Consider the following 22,610-nt stretch of genomic DNA (forward strand, 5'->3'; position numbering starts at 1 on the left):
TTTATAAAGAAGCACCAGATGCTCAACATGGACTAAATTGGACACTGCTAAATGGTCACTATAGGTGTTCTCAACTATTCAGGAACTCAATATAATTAAACGGGAAAAGTCTTTACTGGAAGTTATTATTTAACATAGAATTTCTCAAACACAGTTTGGTTGTAAGCCTTACCTTGTTCTCTACCTGCCCTGAAGGCATGGCATTGCTGGTATTTGTTTACCTATGGAACATTTCCAGAGCATTTCCAAAAAAAATGAGAAAAAAAAATACTGCTAGGTAAAACGCAAAAAGTATTAATGATGTGCATAAAAGCAAATGTATTTTAAAACAAATATCACATTCCTCACTTTCAGTCATTCAAGAGGGTTTTTTCCTGTATCAATACAGGAAAAGATCTTACCTAACACAGGGTCACTATAGATAAATAATAAGAGAACAATGAAAATTCACTTTCATGTAAAAATATGTTTCTAAAATCCAAAGGCAATCTTCTTCTATTTCAAAGCACAACTATCTCTTTCATGGCTGAAAGAGGAAACTTGATAGATTTGTTCTTATTCAAAGACTGTTTATACTATTTTTTTTTTTCAAAACCATCTTTATCAAATCATTCCACTACAGATACAGATTCTGATGCTTCTTTAAGTGACTCAATCCTGAAAGTTAGACCCTTCTAATTGGGAGTTTCATACCTGAAATATAACCTAGGCTGTAGATATATATAATACCTCATTTTTGGAAGTTTCAGTAAAAGTGAAGTGTATTATTATAGAGCAGTTGGCTTAATTTTGTACGCAACTGCAAAAAGAATTAATTTTGGAAGATGTTGCTTGCTCCCAGTCAAGACAACGTGAAGTCTACCCAGACATCCTTGGGTGCTAAACATGCATAGGAGGTAATCTAAAAAAAAAAAAAAAAACCCAAACCCACAGCAAAAAACCCTAAAGAATACTATGGCTACTGAGAAGTTTTGAGAGGTTTTGAATCTATGTAAAAGATTTGGTAGAACAGTCTATTCCCATGAGAGCTGTCTTAACATTATTACTTTGGCAGGGGAGGGATATATGACAAGCATACTAAATTCTGTGGGTTTTGTTACCCAAGAAGAAAATTAAAACCTGAACAGAGATATAATTTTTAATGGTACCAGGGGATTAACTGCCAATTTCCTAGCCAAGTAATCAAGGATTAGAGGTTTAGCTTCTGAAACAAAGTTTTTGCTTCTAGTTTTCACTATTCCCACAAAATAAAGTCCTCATAAAACCCTGCCATCCAACTAGTGGAGACATATTTCCTAATGTAAAAGTAGAAGCCTGACAATCTTTATTTGAAAATTTACGTGGCAGACATGCTATGATAGGAAAATCTCAGTGTAAGGTTTTCTCTCTGCTGTCTCTGCATTTATATTGATTTGCTTAGTTTCTCTTGGACTACTTCACAGGTGGGGAAGTGATCTCTGGGCAGAGAAAGGCTGGTCTCAAGGAGCATTTCTTACACAGAGCTTCTCCTGAGGACATGTCACTAGTGAAATGCAACATATTTTCTATATATATCAATTAACCAGACAATAATGTGTAATGGCTGCAGGTTAAAAAAAAAAAAAAGAAAAGGAAAAAAAAAAGAAAAGAAGTATTCACACTGATACTCTCTTTCCATTTTGATCAGTTAAAACATTTTAGACTTTTTAGATAATAATAGCTAAGATCATCTCTTTGGGTGGCAAAAAATTTTCAGTCTCATACTCAAAAGTTTTATCTACTGGGACAAGAGGCAGGAACACTTGACCTGTCTTCAAGTAAGTTTGTGAGGGGGAAAAAAATAATTACATTAAAAAAACCCCAGACACCAAAACCAGAAGCACAACCTGTTGAAAATGGATTTCCTTCCCACGTTCTGGGAGGGCAGAGAGCTCTTTTGTATGGAGGAGACAGGTAGGTATAGTTGGGGATGGAAGGAACGTTCCCTTCTCCCTCCACCCATAATTTAATTTAAGAGCTGTTCTTTAGGTATCTGAGTTTGCATGAAATGTGGATTCTCTGTGCAATCAATGCAGATGGTGTTCCTATCTTAGTTGAACCAGTCTCTGAAGCCACCACTGACTTTGGAGAGCCTAGAATCCTAATTTTAGCTTTATTAGGTGCCAAAGTTATAGGGCACAAAGAGGGATGTTTGTGTAATCATGTGATGGAAACAGTTATCTCTGATTACTTGGCTTCAACATTCTGAATTCTAATGGGTCAGCGTTATCTAAATATGGCTCTTGGCATCATCAGCTCCAAATGATTCTAGCATGAGATACAACTCCTCAAGTTTACTTTCCCAAATAAGCTTTGAGGCATACAGAAACAACCCATAACTAAACAGTCTTCACTTCTGAGATACTGATGGATTTCTTCCAGCCCAGAAAGCCAACCGTATCCTGGGCTGCATAAAAAGAAGCGTGGCAAGTAGGAGGAGGGAGGTGATTCCGCCCCTCTACTCTTCTCTGGTGAGACCCCACCTGAAGTACTGCATCCAGCTCTGGAGTCCTCTGTACAGGAGAGACATGGGCCTGTTGGGAGTGGGTCCAGAGGAGGACCACAAAAATGATCAGAGAGCTGGAACACCTCGCCTATGAGGAAAGGCTGAGAGAGTTGGAGTTGTTCAGCCTGGAGAAGAGGAGGCTCTGGGGAGATCTTATTGAGGCCTTTCAGTACTTACTGGGGGCTTATAAGAAAGATGGGGACAGACTGTTTAGTAGAGCCTGTTGCAATAGGACAGTGGGTAATGATTTTAAACTAAAAGAGGGTAGATTTAGATTGGACACAAGGAAGAATTTTTTTACAATGAGGGTGGTGAAACACTGGACAGGTTGCCCAGAGAGGTGGTAGATGCCCCATCCTGAAAACATTTAAGGTCAGGGTGGATGGGGCTTTGAGCAACCTAATCTAGCTGAAGATGGCCCTGCTTATTGCAGGGGGGTTGGACTAGATGACCTTCCAACCCAAACTACTCTATGATTATATGATTGAAGATATCGGTCTTATTTCATTAAGGCAGCAAAAAGTTGATCGTGGGCCCAGAAATCTCAGCCTGCCATGTCTTGCTGTCAAGACTTCCTAGTGTTGCCTGTGTCTCATGCAACTATTAGTCTCTCTTGCAACATCTCTGTGTTTCCCACTCTGCAAAGCACTACTTCGTTTTCATCAGTTATTATCTTGAGTTCTCTATTACATCTGCTGTATCACAGGACATTTTCTTCCTATGCTTCTCAGGGAGTTCCTTAGGTTGACAAAAGAATTAGGATTTGTACCAGTGATGAATTTTGAGTTTTGTAGTAATGTCAGGATTTTGCCCAAGACCCTAATCTCAGCCTGTGATTTTACCAGAGACTGTTAGCAATGGCAAAAATAGGCTTTTCCAATTGACATCAGCAACAAACTCTTCTTTTTGAGTGCAGGCAACACTTGGCATGAATAATAAAGCACAAAGTTGATTCAGTTTCTGTATAAGATGTCCACAATGAATTCTGATGATCAAGTGAACTAAGAAACAACTAAACCCACCAAATGCAGTAGAAAAACTTTTTGGGAAAAAAAGACTTCTGTACATCTTACTCTCTGCTGGCATCTACTGCTTTGCGTACAAAGTGAAACAGTACAAACATCTTCCTTGTTGTCAGAAGTTTTAACTCTGATGCTTACTTTTACACTGTAATTTATTTCCTTTACATCACATACTTTGTGTTGCACAGGAGTTTAACACAGGTGACACATTCCGTGCTTGAGTTCTGGCTGATCGAGGTAGCATGGAAGGATGGTCTATGCACAACAAAAGCAGTGGCTCCAGTCAGACCATCTTCCAGAAAATTTCCTACTAGATGAATTAATGCATTAGTGCTGCATCACAATAGTAATAGTAGCACAGAATGTTGATACTTCAGGATGCACACTTGTCTGCAAATAAAGGACTTACATACCATCTTGGAAATGTTTGGCAATCCCTCAATATACACTGTTTTTGCAATTTAGTCATTAATCTGTAAATCTGAATATCTTCAGTTACAAGCCATAAATCTTAAAAATCTGAGCGCATTTTCAAATTACTTTATTCTGTGGAAAATTTAGTTCAGGCTGAAATTGAATAGTTATCTTAAAAAAAGAAAAGTCTGTTTTCATTTCTATACCTAACAGAATAAAGTTCTATTTGCCTTACTTGCTTTATAAAATCTGAGAGATACGTAATCAAAAAACAAGAATAATTTTTGGTTACACGATGACTCAGAATACTTTACCTTTTTTCCTATTGGAACAATGAGAACTGATTGGAGACATAACCCACAAGTTTTACTGAAATACTTAATGCTACTGAAGTAATTAGACCTAATGCATTCACAGAAGGAAACAAGAACATCAAGGTCTTTTATTCTCATTTCAACAGATACATACTTCTGAATAAAAGGCAATTAATTAAGAACATACAGTTACAAAAATTGTTAATTTCCAACAGTATTTTAGCTATTGTTCAGTTGGCTTCCATTAACTTGCATCTCATTTATCATCATGTAAAATTTACTTATCTATATGAGATTATTTGAGATTATTTCCAAATAATAAAAAAACCAAATCCAAACCCCAAAACTCCAGACTTCCCTCACCGTAAAAAAAAAAAAAATGTTTTCTTATGGTCAGATGGAATTCATGCGTTTCAGTTTATGCCCTTTGTCTTTTATTCTGCCACTGGGTACCACTGAGAAGAGTAAGAGCTTGTCTTCTTTGCATTCTCCAATCAGATATTTATAAACACTGATAAGGTCTCCCTGAGCCTTCTCTTCAAGTACCCACATCTATGACAGATAAGATTAGACACATAGGTGAATTGCCTCCAATACCTTTTTGGTATCAGAACCACAAAAAAAAAAAAAAAAAAAAAAAAGGAAGCAAATCTTCTAAATGAGGCAGAGTACTTAAACATCTGTAATGATACTCTTAATAACAAAGGAGCTTGCCTACAAGAAGGTCATCACAACAGTGGACCCAGGCTCTTCATAGTGTTGCATAGTGGGAGGACACCAGACAACAGGTGTAAGCTGAAACACGAGAGATTCTGACTGCATACAAGGAAAAGCCTTTTTACTATGAGGAAAGTCAGGCATGGGAACAGGCTGCCCCAAGAGGTGGTGCAGTCTCTGTCCTCAGACATTTTCAAGACCAGACTGGGAAAACCCTGAGTAATTTGGCCTGACTTCAACACTGGCCCTGTTTTGAGCAGAGGGCTGGACCAAGATAACCTCCTGAGGTCTCTTCCAACCTGAATTATTGGATGAGCCTATAATCTATGACACAAGTATTCACAATTCATTTTTAAGGAACTGAATAAGGTCTGAGCTAGCTCTGCCACTGTTAAAAAAAAAAATCCAACCAGAACACCCAAAAATCTATGTTCTGGACATACACACAATATGAACACAAATAACACACTCCCATAAGAACTGTACAGGAATAGGAAAAAGGGTCTTAAAGAAGGGGTAACTGAGAGAAATAGATGTTAAATGCTAATTCTGTAACAAGTTTTAAGTACCTGCACATACAGTAAGAGTCAAAATGGTACAGGAAACAACATTTTTAGTAGACACACAACATTATCTTGCACATTGCCTATGCTGTAGATTATAGAGTCATACTTTTAAGCCAGCCTACATAAAAGACTGCTGAAGACAGCTTCAAATTTATCTAAATTTATAAAGTGATATAAAAAAACAACATCCCATTCTGGAAGAATTAATCTCTTCCCAGTTTCAACATGACTGAGAATTTTTTGGACAATTATAGTTCTTGTTACTGAGCAGTTGTGCAACAAGTCAGATGCAAGAGGCATGTTCAGTCCTTTCCTCATCCAATACCTAGGCTGGCTTCTCTGACATTTCGATGGAAGCAGGTGCAAGTCTTTCAAAAGTGAGTTAAAGTGTACTGTGCCGATTTAATAACTGCTTCCCCAACAGACTAAAGTGCTCCTGGTGCTCTAAAAAAATAAATGAGAAAACTGAAGTTCTCTAGAGATCCCTTGGGACAATTACTCAGATCAGAGATGGAATGCTTGAAAGCATGATGAACTTTTTTTTCCATTCTTATCTTGATTATTTTAGGAGGAAAAGAGTTGGTTCTCGCTAAAGGTGGAATCAGCTCAACTACAGATGACCTAAACAGCTACGTAAAATTACAGTGTTCTCAAGATTTCTTCTGATTAAGGAAAGAAACAGATGATGGAACTTGGTGTCTGATGCAATCTTGCTTATTTACAGAGCGTTTAAGCTCCACTTTTCTTAGCACAACAAATCACAAGCATGCAATTGCTTTCTGTTCCTTACTACTCACCTTCATCTACCATTCCATCTAAAGAGCTTTCACAAAGCAGTGTCTGAATTCATACTTCAAGTAGTCGTTTACACAAGGTCATGAGCATTGGGCTCATATTCACCTTTCTGTCATTTCCTCATTTCTCCTAAGAATTATTCAGCAAAACCTCTCAGCTACATGTACTGTTATTTTATGGAGTGAGTTACCTTTGTTTTGGTGCTTCTTAAATGAAAGGCAGTGGCTCAATACAGTTTAAATTAGTTAAAAATAGCGACCCCTTGCTTCTTCAGGGAAGAATTCAAACAGTATATACCCTTAAATACTAAAGTGCTTTTACTATTTTCCTGTATGTAACTACTCTCAAATACTGTGATTGCAGTATCCAAGAATTGCACTAAATGACTGGATCCATTTTTGCTTTTTACTCTAAAGATGCAAGCAATGAAAACTATGACCACTCTTCTGTGACACTTGTTATATGGAATTGTTCCTTTGTTAGCTTTCCAAAGAGATAATTTTTTCCTTCAGTGGGATCATACTCCTACTGTCAACAAATTCAAACAAAACATACAATAAAGAAATAGAGGTCCTTTCTAGAGAGACAAGAACTAGCTAATACAATCCTGTGCCGTGCTATGCTAATACTCTACTCTCACATTAATCTTTCTGACAAATAGAGGGGAAAGACAGCATATACACCAAGATGATACATAACAACCTAAAAACAAAGGTTTCAATTTAAGAATTAGAATGGCAGGGTGATGTTTAGGGCATGCAGGATGTCTTCCATGAAAAAACATTCAACGTGCTTGGGAAAGAAAAAAACAAAAAGAGAGAGAGAGATAAAAGGGAAATGGCTACTTTACTTAAAAGCAAACAGCAAGAACTTCAAGCTGAACAGATTTTATTTCCTTACACTAGCCTCAGAAATGACTGAACACAGAATCATTTAAAATAACTGCAAATGAAGAGCAGGGAAAAAGATGAGCATCTGCCACAGTCCAACCCTCCCAACTTTCTAATGCTGAATAACTGAGTATGGGGGGGCATGCAAGATTAACTTCACAAGGCTAATTTTGGGTGTCTCAGATTTTATAATGCCAGAGTTAGAGTTGCTCTTTTGCACCATGGACATTTTACAATTTCTTTTCTTCATCCTACACCATCAAAGGAAGACAGTCAGGGTAGGCAGACAGCATATATTTAAACTAGAATTTGGCCAAGGTTCTGGGACTAAAACCTTGTCTTAAGGCTCTGTCCTTCCCCTGACTTCCTACACTGGTTCAACATCAGCACTATAGCATTATCACCTTCTTATAGCATCTATGGTTTTTCTCCAGGAATTTGCTATCACTGCTAGAGACTGTTAATTTCTAATCTCAGCTATCTGTCAACAAACACATGGCTGCAGATGGATTTCAGACACCAATTATATGGATGATAAAACACCAGGTTTCCACAACAAGGCTCTACAGTTGAGCCCTTCCACACACAGCTGCTGGCCAACTGTTGATTATTCAGGGCAGAAAGCTCAGCTTTTTCACTGACTGCCAATCTGAGTCCCATCTTTTTGATTCACCAATAAAGTCAAGCCTAGTAGATGCAAAACAGACTCAGTTCTTTCGTTTTCTGCACCAAATGCAGAATCTGATGAAGGGCAAAGGCGGCCATATTCAGAAATGGAGTGCAATGTACAATCACTTTTTGGTCTGTAAGAGAGGTGGGCAGGAAAATGGATGGCACTGGGCTCCTCAGGCAAAGACAGTTCTCTTTTATACTGGTGTCACACGGAGAAACTGGATTACCACATAAAAACAAGTCCAATGAGCACAGACCAGGATAGAGCCTAATTTATCACTGGATTAATCCCAGACATTCCTCTTACCTAGACTCCATTAAAACACGGACATCTAACCATTCTAAGATCTATCTTTCCACCCTGTTGTTCAACATGTTTCATATTCTTTGCTCCCCCCTGAAAGAACAGTGCATCAATTTTTTTTATTATATTCTATTTACTCTCTACTATCCTCTTCAAAATAACAGTTTCACATGCAGGAGGTTAAGTCTGCTATTTAGCAAGAAGGTACAACAGTATTTTTAATCTGTCTGCATTTTCACTGGGAGATAATGTGAATCTATATGACTTGAGCACATGAAATAACTATTCTCAGACAAATGCACACAGTACTCCTTAATTTGCCAGATAGGATCTGAGGTCACATCAATATAAGAAAAATCAGGAATATTAAACCAAATTAAATCTAAAATATATTGATCCACAAGTACACATATTTCTTAAGAAATAAAATGGCCATTCAGTAAAATACACTGAATGGAGACAAGAAAGAAGTGTTATTGACTTAGTATGATTTAAATAAAAATGTTTCATTCAGTTTAACTTTGAATGCTCCCATGTATATACGAGTTAATAAACTTCTATGAATTCAACTTATTTATGCATATAGCTCTCCCTTTTTGTTTTCCTCAGCTACACTACAGCTGTACTGAAACAGTGCTTTATACACCAGGTATTCTTCTAACAGGTCCTTCTAACCCTCTGCTGGTCATCACACTCTAAGATTTTTCCATTCAGTAGATACCCTCCATTTTAATCTTGCCCCAGAGTAATATTACATATCTGCATTTAACTCCATCTGACCGTTATTACTCTGAATACTTAACTAATCCAAGTTCTTTTGCACAAAATGTGACTGATTGTATTGTTTCTCCCAGTATAGCATAATTTGAAAAGTTGGAAGACTTTCTTTCAACACTGCAATCCAAATATCACCTAAAAGTAATTAAAAGTTTTCCCTATGCCAGCTCCTTAAAGCATTCTTAAACTGAAAAAAACAAATTTCAATATATCACTTTTCCTCTGCTGAGGTTCTTTTCAAAATTGGATATGTCATCGGCTTTTTAAAAAAATGTTTGTCTCAACTATTAATTGAATATATGGAATGTATTCCAATATTAAACAAACACCGCTCTCAAAAGTGCAACAAACACCGCTCTCAAAAGTGCTCAATGCAAGCTCAATTTAAGCAACTGTAACTTCAACCACATACAGCTCTATGGATTTCAGCAGAACTAATGTTATGTTTGCAAGTACTTGTGCTAAAGTATCTGGTGAAATCTGACAATTAAAACCCACTATGTGTCAATTACAAATGTAAAGAAGGTCTATTACCTGCCTTCAGTGAAAAACAAGAGGAAAAACATCATTAGAGTAAAGCAATTTATTCTGTTCACTTGTAAGTAAGTCTATGAAAAAAGCATTGTGAACATATATTAAAGTCCATGAATATATAGGACTGGATTCTTTAAGCATGAAGCCAGAATTTGAAAAATTGACTCTTTTAAAAATCAATCTAACTTTCAGAAACATTAAATATTAGTTCTCTGTAAATAATTTTTTAAAATATACCATTTAGTAGCACAAAACTGAGAGCATCCAAAGTCACTAGCCAGTTTTGAGTCTCTGCTGGTAGCAGCACTACTGGACATTCAAATCTCTACTTCTTTATTTCACTTAAGTGTACTCTATTAAATAGACAGCTTTATTGACATCTAAATACTTCCCAGGTCTTTTCCCCAAACAGTGCATTAAGCAAGTCAGGTGATTTCCAGCTCTCCCATTGCAACCCCATTTGTGCAAGGAACACACAGGAGCCAAACACGACACAGCCTTCTCTCCCGGATGCTTTTGGCACACATTAGCACAGCATTCCTTGCTTTTCAGGTAATGCCAAATGACACTGTTCTTCTCCAGCTGTCAGAGGAGGCATTCAGGAGACAATGGGAAACCAAGAACAATTGTATTGCCTAGAGACATCTCAGCATAAACCTTCCACTATACCTGCCCATCCACTTTCAGATGCTGAAGGAAAAATCAAGAAAATAAGGTCCACTCCTCACTCATTTTGTGAAACTATTTCACTTTGTAGGCATTAACAAACTCAAGATCAAAAGTGAAATTCTCTCTGAGGCAACTGCCCTTAAAGACAGCAAGATCTGAGGTGCAGCCCACTTCAGGGGAGGGATATGGGCACTATGCCTGTATTCTTCATCTCATTAATATTTAAAACAATAAAATAGTTTCAATGTAAAGGTCCAAATCCAACATTCTACTGAACTAACATTGTGGACATGCTCCAAGCAGGTAGATGTGGATTAGAAAGCATGTAGGAGACAAGCTAGGTTGCAAATCCTGAATGAGTCCTATGCTCACATATACTGTGCTACTAAATTATATACTCACTGTCATAGCTGGTAGCTACTACGCAGAAGTGAATGATAATATACTGAAGAACCCTTCAGAGAAAATGAACTACAGGCATCTATATCTTTTGGCACCCAGTTACTTCCAAAGTTTTTTTACTTTAGGATGTGACAAAAATGTCCAAATCCAAAGTTCATTTACATCTAAAGCTGGTCAGCCAAAGACTTGTTCACCAAGAAATATGATGCTATACCGTACAGACAATTTCTGCTGCATCATAATAAAGACAAGTTTCTCAACATTAAATGGAAAAAAAATTAATTATATATATATATTTACCCAGTGCACCATATAAGCAAAATGTGGCAAGACAAAACCCTGATGCTGCCCAATTTACTGCAATCCAAATATCAAGTGAGCACCTGAACCACTGAATTATTGATTTTGTCAAAATACAGGTGAACAGGTAGAGTTTTGACAAACTGGTGTCATCTGCTGAGAAACATTTCAGAAGAAAATTCCATCCCAAGCAGCACTAATCAAAACCTGCAGTTCAAGAGGGTTTGAGGTTTCATTTCAGAACTCATAAAACCAGACCTAGGCAACTGGAAGATGGTGAAGAATGACAAGCAGAGAGTAAAAACAGAACTGGAAAGTAAGTGTGAGGAAAATAAAATAAAATAAAATAAAATACAAAAAAATCACCAAAAAAACCCCCCAAACCCACAAAAAAACCCAGAGAAGCCAGAAAAATAAAGCATAAGTGTGTGTCAAGGGAACCACAGACTTAAAGGAAAAAAAAAATCTGAAAAAGTAGACTGCATAAAAAGAAATCTGCACTAGATATTGATTACACTTAATGACAGACAACAGGAAACAGACAAATGAACAAGAAATCAGAACTCGTAAGAAATGTAAAAGCTGTAACTAAAAAGAAAATGTGACTAAATTACACTGAATGTTCCTCTCTCTTCAACACAGAATAAAGCATCTTCTAAAAAAATAGCTGCATTATATATTAAAGTGAGGAAGAAAAACCTTATGATCAGCAAAGAGGTGGGTGGGACCTTCTTCTGCTGTACCTGTCTGAATAAGGCTGAAGGGGCCTTAGAAAGAATTGTCTAGTTGTTTTGGAGGAAAACCACTTATAGGCTTTGCCATCTCACTCAGCCTTCCTAAACTCATACCCTTGACATTAAATAAAAAAGGACTAATTTATAAAATTTCAAATAGGCAAAATGTTTTCCTTGTGACCTTACAAATTAGATTGCAATATTCAATATTCCTTTTCAGAGCCATCACACATTAAATTAAAATAAGTTAGACATTAAGAGGTCAAGATGAAGGTATTTTATACTTGGATACTTAGCTAATTGGAAGGTAGAATTCATGTTCTGAGGAATTCTGAAGATTCAGTAGTACAAGAAATTATTCCGCTTAAGAAGCAAAATTTCTTCGATAATTTGGAGAAGGGAAAGAAGTTTTCCCCAAGCTCTTTGTTAAAAGTAAAAAGAGATTTTCCATTAAGTTAGGTGAAACAAACTCCCCTAGCTATACAGATTTCCTGCTGCCACCGTGGTAAATTCTGCCTTACAACTGGGATTCCTGAGACCTGTAGTTCCCTTAAAGTCAGTTAGGAGTAGGAAAGACAGTAATTATATTAGACAGAATTAATATTTTCTCATGAAATATTAAGCTGAAGTAGTGTGTCAACGGATATATTCCCTCCAAAAGTTCCTGACCAACCATACATACACTGATACCTAAAATTCCCACATATCTTATGTAAGTACATTTTTAAGTGGTAAAAACAAGCTCATCTCAATTACACACCGCAGTAGATTTAAAACACTGTACATGAGGCATACTATTCAGTGAAGATCCATAATGAACATTTCTCATTCAACAGCTACAAAACCAAAACTTCGTTCTGAGTCTTATCCAAAGCTTCCTATGTAACAACTGACTGTGTGTGCTTTGGTTGCTCCATCTGTTTAAAAAAGTAAGATTATAGTAAGATTGTAAAAATAAACATCCTTATAATCTTCTTATCCTCATTAAAATCTACAAATGAAAAATTATAAAGTATCTGTTGCTATTATTAACTGTGCACAATGAACACATTTCATGGTACCAGGATCAACAGCACAAGGCCGCACAGACAGATACTGTGTCAAAATGCTAATGCACATATAATAAGCTATATGTAGAGACAATTGGTATTTTTAGATTCTTAATTTTTAAAAATTACCCCGCAATCCTAACATTCCCCTTTCTCTCAACCTTTTTAGCAAGGAATCTTATATAGATAAATGCAAAATCATCTCCATGAAAAAAAACTTGCAATTTAAGACCTAGACAGTTATTTCCTTCCTCACATATATATACACACATATACAAATTATTTCCATTTAATAAATGAGAATACCCTAGGATCACAAAAAATAAATTAGAAACAGCAGAACAGCCCATATTTCTTTATCTACAGTATAAAGTAATATGATCAGCTTGTACAGGAATAACATGTTAAAACATGTATAGTATTATTCTACAATTGGCCACACAGTTAATTGCCTTAATCAATATATATGATATTATCTGATTATTTTTTAATGGAAATTTCACACACTGAATATTAGAGCTTTTACAGAAACAAAACAAAATGCTTTAACAGCATTTCCTTCTAGTGCAAGCTAGCACAAATTTTAACCTCCCAGCGGGCAATATAGAGCTATGTTCGATGCTTGTGTATTTCTGTTGGCTTCCGTTTGATTACAGGAAACTGCTTCATTAAAGAAGCAAAGTAGAATAATTCCTTGGAGTATTAAAGCACAATATTCTGTGCATATGGCCACACAAGGATTCAAAAGAAGATACAATGCTCTTTTCTGAATACCTGATTGCCTGACTTTGAGGAATGAGTCTTTAGTGAAGATTTATATTATTTCCATTTTCTGAAACTCCATACGTAATTATCATAATAGTCCTCTTTTCAAGATAAATTTAGTTTTGAAATTTCTGTTTTCTATCACTGACACTATTTATGCTATCAGGAAACAGGAGATAAGGTACAAGCATAAAAAGGCAGCCATCAAACATTTAAATAAATGTCTTAAAATTCCATAATTTTGCTGAAGAGAGATTAAAAAAAAGATGAAAACAACAAAAACATTCAGCTCTCTAACCTGCTAAAGAGGTCTAATCTCTCAGGATTTTTTGCAGTGTACAGGCATGGATCTTACTTTAGGATCCAGAAACTTGGAGCTAACACAAGAATGCAGTAGAGTATGAAAATAACAAGGCTTTTCTTTTTCTTCATTCTCCAGTGCACATGTCAGATTTTGAATTTAGAAAACCCTAGAAGCACAAAAAAGTCTATGCATTGTAAGGATATTTCATTAATCTACTATAGGAGGGGAGGGGAAAATATCACAGCCAGAAAAATCAGTGATGCACAGGTTACCAAAACTACTGGAAGACTCAACATTTAATAGTATAGAACAAAATCAAAGCCATAAAATGAAATTCTGTAAATTAAGTAGACAGATTAAAAAACCCAACAAAACACCATCTAATTAAATTGAGCTATTTATTTACAGAATAAACTAAAAGTAGCATGTGATGCAAAGGAAGCAGAGTTGGGTCTTTCCGAGACTGACAGAACCTAATGTTTGGGGATTAGGTCTAAAAGATGTCCAACTGTTGCAACCTAGAAAAAAAAAAGGCTCAAATGCTTATTTTCATACTGCATCTTAGGAATCTATCACTACAAAGTGTCAAAGCTGACAATTGCAAATGATTTTCCATCTTAAACTTGACAGTACTTCCCTTTATAAATGGTACAATGGAAAACACAGTGGTGTGGGAATTAATGTGAGGCAAGTCTGGAAGACGCTCGAGAATCTGGCTGTTATAAGACATGAACTTTTTTATCACGAGAATTCTCTACATTTCCTTCATATATGACAAGGTCACAAGATAAACTATTTCATTAAAATATCTGTGTAAGGCTTATTTTAAAGAATTAGTTTATCTAGAAACAATAAATAACAAATTCTGAAGATCCAGTCAAAATTTAGATGGCCTTTCATTTAATAAGGTCTGCTTACTGTATAAAATGCACAGAACAGCTTTGTTGAGTAATATGGCATTTTTATGGCTATGATTTTAACTAGTTAAGCCAAGGAAATAGATGACAGCTACTTTCTTTTTAATCTTACTGTTGAAGTAAAGCTGTAAACCTTTTCCTTCCAGAAATAATCCTCAAACTGATTGCTGTCAACTGATTGCTGGAGGGAAAGTCTGTCAACCAAGGAGGGTGGAGACAGGAAAGACAAGCTCTCTCTTTCCAAGTGTAACCACCCTTCCACAAAAATGGAAGCTAAATCTGACATAATCTTTGTAAATTAAAGACCTATTCTGTACGAACCTTTAAGTACATTGTTCTGCATAGTAGCCAACACATTAATTCTGGAAAAACTACATCTGACTAGACTCCATTATCAGAGAGACATGATTATTCAAGTGTTCAGAATGAAACCCTGTATCTTTGTTCCTTAAAAATGAAAGCATATCTTTTAAGAGCTGATTTTGGATACTGAGGGATATAGTCTGCCCTTTAAACCTTCAAACAAATGTATATCAAAATTCAAACTCCTATCAAATTTCTAGGTGTAAAATATATTTGCCCTATACCATTCATTTGTAGAAGATCACCTATCTGCTTCAGTGGGTGTAATGAAGATCATTAATATCTATACAGAGTTTTGTACCTAGTAAGCACTATATAAATGCTAAATTGTGACAAGGGCAGAAATAATGCAGTTTGCCTCCATCCAGAAACTAAAAAGTTACACTCAGTATCTGGATTACTTTATTCACTCATGTCTAAAAAACAGTATCTCTGCTAACTGATATTTTGCCATTTATCAACACAATCTATTTCCCTATTATCTTGCTTTTGGACTTTCATTTTTTTTCAGATATCCACTAGGATCCCTTTGTAAATAAATACAATCTTAGAATGCATTTTCTATGGTCAATCCCTGCAAAAAAAGGAAAGTGTTCTGTTTGCAGTTTATACAAAGTTTAATTAGGCATCTTTTTTCCCTTTAAACACTTTTTAAGATGACAAAAAGGTAAGACTTTACTTGCAGAGACTTAAATGTAACACACAAAAATGGTTGGTTAACATTTTGAAGAATCATTGTAGGGAAAAATATTAAATAATTTTCTCCATTGTTCTGTAGGTAATGTGTAACATTTTACCTAATAACCATATCTGCACCTTTTATAACACCAGTCGAAAAGGATTTGGTCTGCCTTTCCAAGTTAAACAGATGTACAGCGTTAACAGGAAATTTTAGACAACAAAAAGAAGAAGAAAAAAAACAATTATTTTTCTGAAATTCAGATGATAAGCATATGTATTTATATTGATTTTGGAAATAAAGGAAGGAAAGGCTAGAGCTGCCTTCTTGCACAGGTGCCCACTACTACCTGTTTGCTGCAGCTTAGATGCCAAAAGCCATTTCTCTCCGAATTCTCGAGGCATCCTGAGATGCCTCAGCATCACACAGAGAAGTAAAATTCTTCCATTTTTCTAATGGAGTTCCTACAGAACGTGAATTCAGAATCAAATTGCAAAGACTAGATTGCTTCTCAAAATCAGCATCCAGGTATTAAGTTGAAAGTGTAGTTAGCTCATCACTGTGCCCCTAGGACACTGTATCTTCATTTCAAGGAGGAGAAAAAAGAGAATTAGCAGTTTCAGTATTTTAAGTACTACCTTTTGCAGCATTCTGTAAATGGAAAGCCTTCATTTGATGAAAAGGTTCCTTTTTCTCACTCTTCTATGTACATACACACACAAAGAAAATACAGCTTTTTAGCTAAAAGCAAATGCACCAGTGACTTGATAAGCCAGCAGAAAACTCCTTCCATTCAAGCAATATTGAATAAATTTTCCTGAGACAAAACAGCTTGATCCTAGACCAAGCTTAAACAGAGCACTGAGTATCACCCTAGAAATCTTAAGCTTTGCTTACAATGAGGGTAGTCCAGCGTCTCTTCTGTTCGCTGCTGCTGGCAAAGCAAATGAGTGTGGCATAGCAAGCGGAAATCTGGAATACAGATACAGTTTTTCTCAAGTTTTTTTCACCATCTGAAGAAAACATACATTTAAAAGCCTTTGCATTTTTCTAACATAAGATACACAATTGCCTCAGCTAAATGAAAGGCCATTTAGACCATGAACTTCAGTCATAGCCTGATTAATTCACCCCCATTTCACAATCAATTTCAAGACTACACATTTCAAAATCTTCATAACTATATCAGGCCCAGAGGGTCCTTCTCCCTTAAAAATGATGAGGGGAAGTAAATTTAATGCAAAAAAATGCAGTGTCTGTGTGACATAAAATAATACTATCTTCCCTGTGTCAAACACATGGTATGGGTAATTCACACTCATACACTGAAACATAAACAAAAGGAAAACTGTCAATTAATGTGTTTGTACACACATGTGCCAGTGCTATTAAATCAGAACAAGGAAGGATGGTGAAAAGACATTTTTATCTGTTAATTATCCTGGCCACACAGCAGTAGTAATCTACATTATTACTGATGAAGTATGGAAGTGAGGTAAAATGAAAACTGGTGGAACTGCTGCACTCAAAGGATTGTGATCAGTGCCACAAAATTCAGCTGGAGGCCAGTTACTAATGGTGTACCCCAAAGGGTTGATATTGGGGCCAATGCTGTTTAACATTTTCATTAATGACCTGAATAATGGGACTGCATGCACCCTCAGCAAGTTGGCAAACTATACAAAACTGGGAGTAGTTGTGCTGCCATTTAGAGGGACCTCAACAGGCTGGAGAAATTAATTTCAGCAAAAGGAAATGCACATTCCTCACCCAGAGAGGAATAACCCCATGCACTAGCAAAAGGTTAGTGACCAACCAGATGGAAAGCAACTGGGCAGAAAAGGATGGGGGTAGGTGGGGGTGTGTGTGTTTGGGTGGACAAGTTGAACATGAGCCAGCAAAGTGTCTTTGCAGCAACGAAGGCCAACACCCTCCTGAGCTGCATTAGGAAGAGCACTGCCAGCAGGCTGAAAGAGGCGATCCTTCCCCCCAGCACCACAGAGGTCACATTGGAGTACTGCGTCTACTTCTGGGCTCCCCAGCACAAGAAGGACATGGACATACAGGTGTGCATCCATTAAAGGGCCACAGAGATGATATGATCATATCATCCCCTGCTGAGGAGGGGAGTGACAGAACGGCTTGGTGGGCACCTGGCATCCAGCCAAGGTCAACCCACCACACTTAATTAATTAAATGTACCCATATTCTTATTCCAGCTCAAGTTATTCAAGTCATTGCAGCACATATGTCCCTTCAGTAGCTTTTCCACTTCACATTTCAGTTAGAAACATCTATTTTATTAATATGAAGGGCTTACCTTTCTTCTCTAGGCTTAAAGACTTCCTAAACTATTTGTTAGTTTTAGCCAAGAGGGCTTAACTGCATTTTTTTCCCTACAGAAATTCCCTCAATATTTGAACAGAATAGATTCTTACATTAATAATTAGAAAAGCTAAACTTCTAAATATGCATGAAAGGGTAATGGCTTTTTGAGGCTAGAGATGGAGGTGCAATCCTGCAGCAACATTAGCCAGAGATTCCGGTCAATTCCACAGTTTCCATTCAAAACTTTGCAGGCAGCAGGAAGACCTATAAAGCTCTGGTAACTGTCACTTGTTTCACAGATACCAGTAAAATAAGGACTGGACTGAAAATAGAAACCTGCTTTAACAGACAAGAAAGGTCTACAAAAGAAAGAAAGACATCCCAGCAAAAACCAGAATCCTAGAGAGATTCTTCACTTTTTGAGGTCAAGGAAACTTGGACGTGAAAATGAGAAAAGGGCTTCAAAGCCCTTTCAGCAGCAAGACACAATTTTCTTCCATGGAGCCACATGAACTAGTTGTCCTCCTAATGTGATATCTAGAGAATTACAATATCTTTAAATCATTTCAACAAATTTACTCATCACAAACATAGGTCAGATTGTTATTTAACAGAATAACCTGAGTAAATTTTAAATTATGTCATCACAATTACTACTTTCCACTTCTGTAGTACATTTTCAGTAGTAACTCAGTGACTCAATTTTCAAGTGTTGCCCATGTCATCATGAAAATCCCGCTAAATTCCACCTCTATCCCGGTTTTTTGTTATGTCTTAAGAGAACACCATCTGAGCAGCTGAACAGAATGGACAGTAATTGTAAGGGGGGAATGGGGAAAGAAAGAACCAGAAGGGACACAAAGCTGACCTAGGAAATTAAATAAAATACTAAAAAAAAAGAAAAAGGTGTTTGGATTGTCCCCTGTTCTTAACAACTAAGGCTTATTATTAAATTATGCTTCCTCCCTGGATTATTAATAGATCAGCCACAGGGTAGGGAATTTACAAAGGACCCAGTATCATCATCAGAAATCTGTAGGGTACTACTCCTTTTAAACAGTGAGTAGCAAAAAAGTTAGATCAAAGTGGAGAGTATATTGGAGAATAGAAAATGTGGTGATTAGGTGTAAGAAGAAAGAAGCAAGTGACCTAGGCGATTGTTATCCTGACTTCAATGTATGAAAAGTTTTCTTTTTTTTAATTAAAAGGTAATTAACAATAAGGAGGACAATTAAAAAAAAAAAAGAAACCAGGATAATTTCAACATAACTTTAAAAAGACATATTAGTCTCGAACAAATAATTTAACCTTTAAAAGCAAATATTAAGGCAAAGAAAACCCAGAGTCTAATCTCTCCAGATTTCAGTAAAGAATCTGATATGGTATCACACAGCAATTATTTACTGAGTTGGAAAAGATAAGGTGTAACACAAAAATAAAGTGGATATAAAACTGACTAACGGTGACATATTGAATGGACTTGTTTAAAATCCTTCTTCAGACTCATCTTATTTCATGTCTGTGAACCTGGCAAAAACATAGAGGTGTTTTGATAAAAACTGGTTACAGGAAACAGTCTTGATACAGAGGAGGCTCTCGCTAACTTACAGAATATCCATTGGGATAGGCATATTAAAAATGGGAAAACATTTAGCAACTCTTAAAAGCCACATGATTACAAATAGCAGAATTTCTGTGATTACATGATGCCTTATCATTTGAGAGCAAAAGGAAAAGAGAATTTACACACCCATGTCTAGTTTACTGCAAGAAGATTAAAACAAGCTGGCATACATGTAAAACAAATTTGATCTTAAACAATATTTGATAAAGTATGTTCAGTAGACCAAGTGGAGCATTAGCACTGTTATTCAAGACTTTGAGGAAACACTTCCAGTACAAGGTATTTGATGCAGGTGAGGTATGTTCAGAATTCAGGAGAATTCCCAGGCTCTGTATCTTCCTATTTATTCTGTTTTACTAGACAGACTAAAAGGTGCTTGTTTGATCCTAACACATAAAAGCTAAGGAAGGTACATGATCAATGTTTATAATTTATTGAGGGCTACACACCAAGGAAGGAGTTGTCTTTAAATAACAATACTGAGATATTAAAAATTAGGAATCAAAGAATATACTTAGGCTGGAAGTTCAAAGAAAGTTCTAAGTATTAGGAGAGAGGTTTTTGAAACATCTTTCTAGAAAGAGCAATAGGGCAAAGTACTCAACTGGCTTTAAGGTAGACTGTGGTGACTTTATGACTTTATGATTAGATAAGATTGTTGCCTAACTCAGAAAGGCCTTTTCTTCAACCCTGAATTACTACAGCGAAGAACTGCTCCCTATTTTGCTCCTCCCCCTTCCCAGTCTTTTTGTTCCCACTATTCCAACTAACGTTCAACTGGGGCTATGAGAGGACTACATCCAATTTTTTATCTTTAAGAGAAAACAGTCTTAAGACTTAAACCCCTACCCCTCCAGCTTACACATTTTTATAGAATATTGCATCAAAGCAGATGACTAGAAGCTCTCCTTGAGATCAAAAGATTTAATCAGCAACTAAACAGAGCAGTGCATTGCAAACACACTGAAATTATATTGCCTCTTTAGGTCTTCATTAAATATTTGTCCTCCTTGCCAGTTTAATGGATTCCTGCTTACTATATAAACATCCAAAAAAAAAAAAAAGAATTTGATTGTACTCTATGCTTATATGCCTCAAATGCTGGCACTATCCTTTCTATACTGATGTTGCTATCTGAAAGCTTCACATAAGCTTCCATTAGGACATACAGCTACTCACACCCTTCATACCATAGTACTTTTATGTTAATCATTGAACAACCCATTCAAAAGTTTTCTTATGGCAGTCTGTAATTCAAAAACAGCTGCAGAAAATAGAGAGGGCATATTCACTCCACTACAGATACAGACCAGTTGCCACATAGTTACTTGTACAGCATTTAAGAGAACATTATGCAATATTGCAGACAGCTAACTCTTCTCCATTCAGCTCCTTTCAAAGCTGTGTCCATCAAGAAACCTGCAGCACTTTGGTTTCATGGCAAAAAAATATGCTCAACCTGTTGCAAATGTTGAAAAGGTAGGTGGGTCTGTCATTCACTGTCACCAAGCCCACAATCCATTGTATCAAACACAATCAAGTCATTATTGTATGCACAGTAAAATCTGGTAACTGTAAACACATTTCCCTACATTCTTCTGACTGACAAATGATTTTTCCTTTTAGATTAGAAAAGAAGCAAATATTTTTCCAATGTATCTTGATCCACATATTGGCAGCCAAATATAAATTTCACTTAGAAATGCACACTGGACTGAAACGTTAGCTATGACAGAAAATGTTGAAATCCCTAGTTTTTCAGAACTTCCATGTTATGACCTACATAGCCAAAGCACTTGCCAGAACAATGCCAGTTACATAGAAAAAGTATTTTTATTAAAGTGCTATCTCAGACCAATAAACGTCCATCACTTAGTATACTTTGTCCACTTTGGGGACTGTTGTTCATGATAGCATTTCCAGTTAGAGATAGAAGAATCACAGAAGAAAAAAGATTGCTCTCCTGTTCCAAGTTCAAAGATGAAGTCCACCTTTATTGACTGTCATTTGACCTCCACCATCCCTTTTTCTGTGATAAACCAAATCCGCAACCACAGAATCTCTTTTAATTGGTTTGTTATAGATTAGACCGAGGCTTCCACCTTAAATGTCACAAACTGCTGTATATGAGAGCATGATTTAGTTCAACAATGACATGCCATCTTGGATTTGACAGAAAAACTGCATTTCACAATGTTTCTTCCCCTCTGACTAGTCTCCTTTTAAATTTTTGTGGTTTTATTTCTGTCTTATGCTTATTTTTGGCTCCCTTATTTTGTTGCTGTAGAACAACAATATAAAAACTACTGCATAGACGCCTTGTTTTCAAAGTACACAGATTGAGTGGTTAGCCTAGCTCATATGTTCTTGCTTACCTCAGATTTCTGGGTTATTATTAGTTTACTCAACTAGTATAGCCCTCTTTTGCCGTACACATACACACACTTTCACAATAAGCTCACAACTTATGAAACTCGCAAATCACATGTGCTGTTGAAGAACACAAACTCCTTAATTCCATCATTCTGATGACATGACTTAATACAATGTACAGCCTCTATCTATAAGACACAACATCTGTTTAATCAGAAAGCAATATTTTTACATAATTGGAACAAAAGAACTTAATAATATTTTTCCATTTACAGTATTATAAAAAATATGTTAGGCTATTAAGCAATTAACCCCAATCTAAATTCCATCTGAAATGACAAAACCTTAGTCTAGTTCTGCCAGCAGCAAAACTAGTCAAATATATGAAAATTCACGGATGTCATAAAACTAAATTATTAATAATTTCTACAATATGAAACCATGATCTTATCAGCCTAACCCCTCATTTCCTATTTTATGAAGAAATACCTGCCACAGGAACAAATATCCCTAAAGACAAACATCTTACTGAACAGTAGTGCTCCCCGGTCAGCTCATTTAACAGACAAGTGTC

General features: G+C 36.3%; 1 protein-coding gene across 4 annotated transcripts in view; it reads right to left on the minus strand.

Moving 5' to 3' along the window:
• Window positions 1-22,610, minus strand: part of LOC129208749 (heparan sulfate glucosamine 3-O-sulfotransferase 1-like) — a 58,263-nt gene that overhangs the window by 34,205 nt on the left and 1,448 nt on the right. The window lies entirely within an intron of this gene.

Source organism: Grus americana, chromosome 7 (genome assembly GCF_028858705.1).
Source record: "Grus americana isolate bGruAme1 chromosome 7, bGruAme1.mat, whole genome shotgun sequence".
Classification (NCBI taxonomy): Eukaryota; Metazoa; Chordata; class Aves; order Gruiformes; family Gruidae; genus Grus; species Grus americana.